The sequence below is a fragment of the Prenolepis imparis genome, unplaced genomic scaffold, assembly GCF_030444845.1.
Source record: "Prenolepis imparis isolate NDT839.2.m4 unplaced genomic scaffold, iyPreImpa1.0 SCAF_13, whole genome shotgun sequence".
In the NCBI taxonomy this organism is placed as follows: domain Eukaryota; kingdom Metazoa; phylum Arthropoda; class Insecta; order Hymenoptera; family Formicidae; genus Prenolepis; species Prenolepis imparis.
Window position 1 is genome coordinate 2838281 of NW_028141171.1, and position 6279 is coordinate 2844559.

Consider the following 6279-nt stretch of genomic DNA (forward strand, 5'->3'; position numbering starts at 1 on the left):
GTAGAAGATGTACGTTATCGATTAAGGATTAGATTGTTAGTTTTTACGAGACACATACTTGTTTACATCTTAACTATACCTGACTAAAGACCTCCGAAGGATATGTCGCGGTCTGTAAATGTCCAGGTCGACATCGCATTTACTTGACATTCATCCGCACCCTCGTTATCTTCGTGCTCATTTTTCACGATAATGTCATCCGACGTCTGTCTGCCGTTGGCAAAGGCATATATTCGTGAATGGAGAAATGGTGGATGATTCACGGGCGAGCAGGCAAAAATAATCGGCCTCGCGGAATATATACTCTCGCTCTGTCGGATAACAACTCTGGTTGCTCATTATCAGTAATCGATATCATCGGCCGTTATCGAAACGCAGCGAAAATCGATACCAGTGTTCTATCGGCTGTTACAGCATTTGCGCGAAATTTGGCGCGACTGAGTTATTTTTTATTTATATAGTAAAATAAAACGGCTTTTTTGGTGTTTATATAAAAGATAAAAATAGATAAAAATACGTAAAAAAGATAAAATATTATTAAGAAGTTTTGACTATCACATTATTTTTCTTTTTCTTTCTTTCTTTCTTCCTTCCTTTTTTTCCTTCCTTCCTTTTTTTTCCTTCCTTCTTTCCTTCCTTCTTTTCTTTCTTCCTTCCTTCCTTCCTTTTTTCCTTTCTGCCTTCCTTTCTTCCTTCCTTTTTTCTTTCCTTCCTTCCTTCCTTTTTTCTTTTCTTCCTTTTTTTTCTTTTCTCTTTCTTCTTCCTTTTTCTTCCCTCCTTTTTCCTCCTTTCTTTTTTTATTCCTTTCTTTTATCTTCCTTTTTTTCTTTTTTTTTTCTCCCTTTTTCTTTTTTAAATACTTTAATTTAATTTTATTGTTTCTATAACTCTGCTTATAATATTTTCCTATATTGCGAATTGATATCAGTATCGATAATTTGTCGAAAAGCATCACTTGCGAGATTCAACTTGCGCTAATAATAGCTTCCTTGTAATGTTCGCTCGCAATTGGCGATGGTATATCGGCTAATTCGAGCCAGCCGTGCAATACTTCAATATCTATTCGCTATCGACGTAATTAGTGTCGATATTTCTCTCTCGGCTGGCGGACACCGGTGACACAACTGCTTTTATCCTTGACAATATTCCGCCACCGATCGTCGTTTTTCCGACATTTTGACCGCGAACGCATCATTCACGTCTGTAATTTGTCTGGCGATATTTTTTATCAATAACCTGTACTTGTGTGTCTTTTCGAAATACAGGATGTTTTTGAAATACTTGGACAAATTTCTAGGACATATTTTCCATGTCAAAATAAAAAAAAAGTTTATAGAATTAGACGTTTTAAATTTCCCCATAAATAAAAATGTCCCCATAAAATTACATGTCCCCATAAATAATAAATGCTGTCTTCAGTCAAATAAAAATGGTCATTTTTTAAGAGTTAAGTATTTCAAAAACATCCTGTATATATGTAAGTAACAAGTAACAACGCATGTTAGTTACTGTCATGAACGTAAATTTTAATAAATCTAATAAATCTAAAATTACATACATATATAAATATGTGGAATAAATATATTGTCTTAGAATTTTTATTTTTCGATCTTTTTTTAAGTTTAATTTGTCTCTAAATTTACACTGCCATTGGCATTAGAAACAATTTTGAAAGACTCAAACTCTAGTTACACGTGCGAAACGGCCTTAACCTTTTTTGAGACGCGGATTGCAACGTGAACTTATGTGTATTGCGTATTTATACTTCACAGATGAAATATACTAAATCTCTTGTCATATATGTATACACACACACACATATATATATATATATATATATATATATATATATCCGTCGATTACGTTCCAAGTTTGTCCGGATGCATCGTCATCATTAACAATGTTGCAATTAATAGAAACGTTATATTCTGTCTTTGATTATCCATTTACAGAATAATTTTTGTTCTCTTTCTCTCATAATTTAGAGTGAAAAGAAGTTTGAGAAGTTGTCTAATCAAAATTGTAATCTATACACGAGATTATTCCTGTTACTATGATTTTCCCAAAACATCCGAAACGCTCTTTTTCTCACCTGTCCAATATTTATTTCTATAGCAGATATATTGACACGGAGTTAATAAACGAAGAAGCAGACCGGAGGCAACTCGTCGACGATTAAAATTTTATGTAGTTTATTGATTAGTCCTCCGAGACAACGGAAATTGGGTCAAAACTAACAGGCTAAAATTTTCAGGCATACATATGTCATTTGACACTGGTCGTATAACCTTCGGATAGAAACAAATAATAATGTAAATAGAATCTTAACTACATAGGAAAATATATTCTCTAAATATCTTTCTAATATAATATATATATACCGGGTGTCCCATTTTAAAGGACCCACTCAAATATCTCAGAAACACTGCGTTAAATCGAAAAATGTTTCCTACAAAAGTTGTAGGGTTTCGAGGGGAACATAACATAGTAATATTCATATGACCTTGGGCGGCGCCTCCAAGGTCAAGTGAAGGTGAGAATGAATTTTTTAAATGGAAACCCATATTTTTTATTATAACATCTTTTCTACTAATTAATTTGAACAACTTTTATCTGAAGCATTTTTTTATTTTCCTAATATTTTTTCTTCTTTTCAGAATTCATTCTCACCTTCATTTGACCTTGGAGACGCCGCCCAAGGTCATATGAATATTACTATGTTATGTCCCCCTCGAAACCCTACAACTTTTGTAGGAAACATTTTTCGATTTAACGCAGTGTTTCTAACAATGAGATATTTGAGTGGGTCCTTTAAAATGGGACACCTGGTATATATGTATATATATATGTTATCATATATTATAACTTTATTATTCATCACTACATTTAATTTTAAAGGAATGACTTTTAGAGCATAAATTCACCTTTAATTCACCCCGGATAAAAAAAGTTAACGCTCCTGGATCCTCGCCGCGGCCATGTTGGATTGTGACGTTAGAGGCGAGAAAGTACACGATGAAAATTCTTAGATGCTATGGGTGTACTTACAAAAAAGTCCATACCTCCGATTGTTTTGAAATATCGTATACTATTGTATTTTGACGCGCTGATTACGAATAGGACAATGAAAATTGGCGACAAGGTCATCTTCAAGGTCAAAATGAAGGAAAAATGGCTTTTTTGTACATTTTATTTCATTACCTTAATAAATATTGATTCTAGTAGCAAAAGTTTCAAATAAAAGTTGTACTTCTATTAAAAACGCAACTTTTATGTTCTATACGCTATTGATGTAAAAGCAGTACTTTACGATAAAAACGCAAATTAACATTTTGAGTGTTCTATCGACTAGGACATTTATGTTTCTACAATTCTACATGGGTTTGCAACTTTCCACGCGAAGCGAGGTTCAACCCGGACCTATGTGACTCGTTTTTTCGGTAGTGGAGCCCCCCGCAGGGGGACGGAACCCACTGTGTCCACGCATACACTTTTCCACGCGAAGCGAGGTTCCACATGGGTTTGCAACTTTCCACGCGAAGCGAGGTTCCACATGGGTTTGCAACTTTCCACGCGAAGCGAGGTTCCACATGGGTTTGCAACTTTCCACGCGAAGCGAGGTTCAACCCGGACCTATGTGTCTAGTTTTTTCGGTAGTAGAGTTTAGCAGCAGCGGCGCTAAAATGTTCAGCGTTCTTTGCTTGAAATACTATAAATTTACATTTACTCTATTATGGAATAACTCAGTATTTCGGATTCTGAACGTAATTCTATAACCAAGGCGCAAGTGCATAGAGCGAGTTTAAAGTTTAATGACTATATTAAAATAAAATGAAATGTTAAATTACATTTTTCTCGTAAAGTACTGCTTTTACATTAATAGTGTATACAACATAAAAGTTGCGTTTTTAAGAGAGGTATAACTTTTATTTAGAATTTTTTCTACTAGAATCAACATTTATTAAGATAATGAAAAAAATATATAAAAAAGCCATTTTTTCTCCATTTTGACCTTGAAGATAACCTTGTCGCTAATTTTCATTATCATAGTCGTAATTAGCGCGTCAAAATACAATAGTATACAAAATTTCAAAACAATCGAAGGTATGGGCTTTTCGGAAGTTTATCCCGAAATCTATTCTTTTTCTTTGACAGTCAATCAACAACAGTAAAATGATCAAGATATCAGACTATGACATGCAGAATGACTACGCATGTGCAAAGACCAGACGGACTGGGCCTCATAATATTACATTTTACAGCTGTTGATTGATTATAAAGGGAAAAGGATAGTTTTCGGAGTATTTTAAGAGTGTGCTAAAGCCATCTGAAGTGCTGTTTCATCGAAATATTTTTTATTTCGAAATGGCATCTAAGAATTTTTAGCGTGTGTTTTCTCGCCTCTGACGTCACGATTTCGACATGGTCGGCGAGGAGCCAGGAGCCTTAAATATAGTTTTATTTTTTTAAATCATTTTAAAAATAATTTAATTTTTCGAAACAATATATGTACAATATTATATGTATATACGGTACCCTCCATAAGTTTGGAAACACCCTACGTTTTACAAATAAATAGTCGCACGGCAGCGATTTGCGCGGATTTTTGGTATAAATATATCGTAAGACGTTTAAATGATGATATACATATATACTTTTATTTTGATTTCCTGTAGTTAAATAAACACAAAGCAAAATGAATCGATTTTATTATGTATTTCCTTTATATTGTATATTTTTATAGAATGTTTCCAAACTTATGGAAGGTACTATAAATATATTTATGTATATGTATATACATATACATAAATATATATACATATTATATACATATATTTCTATATATACAGGATGTGCGAAAAATCCCGGAACGGTCTAATATTTCGGAAAGTAAGCATTTTACAAAAAAAATGTTTTCGACAAAAATTGTAGTATTTAAAAGAACTTATTTAGCGATTTAAATTGTTTAACCTTAAATGGTAGTGCCAAAGTTATATCAAGGTCATCTTGAATTTTTTAAATTGAACCATCATATTTTTTTTTCATAAATCATCGATTTCCCGTAATATTCTGCGTAATAAATTATAAGGATAGAATGATCAAAAGCATATAAATAGTGTTTACGAGATATTTTATACTTTAATTTGATATAATCTTAAGTACATCAATTATGAAATTTCTCGTAACATTCATTTTCCGATGATCTTATCTCAACACTTTTATGCACAAAATAATGAGAGGAATCAATTGATGTAAACACATAGTTTTAAGAAAAAGTATGTTGTAACCACAGCAGCTACATATATTTTCAAGATATTTTATAATTTATATAAAATTATGTCAAATTAAAGCACAAAATATTTCGTAAACTATTCACTTTTCGATCATCTTATCCTTATAAATTTTTATGCAGAATATGACGAGAAATCGATTTATATATAAAAAATATGGTGTTTTATCTTGATATAACCTTGGCACTTCCATTTAAGCTCAAGCCGTTAAAAGGATTCTAAGAGCTGGTTGTTCCAACTTCTTGGTAAATTCTTCTTTTTTTAACTTATCTGAAAAGAGACGAAGATATGTTATCTGTCGGATAAAATTTATCAAGAAGTTGGAACAATCGACTCTAAATATTGAGAAACAAAAAGAAATCCGCCTTGTCAAAGTACAAAAGATGTCAAAAATAAAAGAATACAAAAATAAGAATTGAAAAACTTTATAACTCTATGCAGAGTCTTGGATAGTCCCTCACAAATACTAACAATTATCTTTAACACTCAAAGCGTTAAAACCGGTTAAAACCAAAATTAAAAGAGTCCTCGTCGATTTTTTATCTTTCGAGTCGAAAATTTTGAAGTTTACCGATCGAAAAATTTTCTTCTTTCAAAAAAAGTGAGGTTAACTTCAAAGAGATGAATTCTCTTGCAACCAAGGCACCAAAAAATTCAGCTGACAATCTCGCGTTGCACGACAACATGTAATATAGACATAGAACTTGTTTGGTTTCGGTTCGGTCAATCGTTAATTGCATTATGACGAGTCCACTCGAGGAAAGCGGGGAACTCCCGAGTAAGAAGAGCGGAAAAGAAGGTGACAAGGATAGAAGTATATAGCGAACTATACAGCGACATCGCTCTATACTCTGAGGAAGCCCCTGGGTACTTTCTCTCTCCCTCGCTCCCTCTCTCTCTCTCTCTCTCTCGCGGATCTCCGCGTCATCGGCTTCCTCTTGAACACGGTGGAACTTTCCTGGTTCTCCTCACCATATCCGCGTCTTCC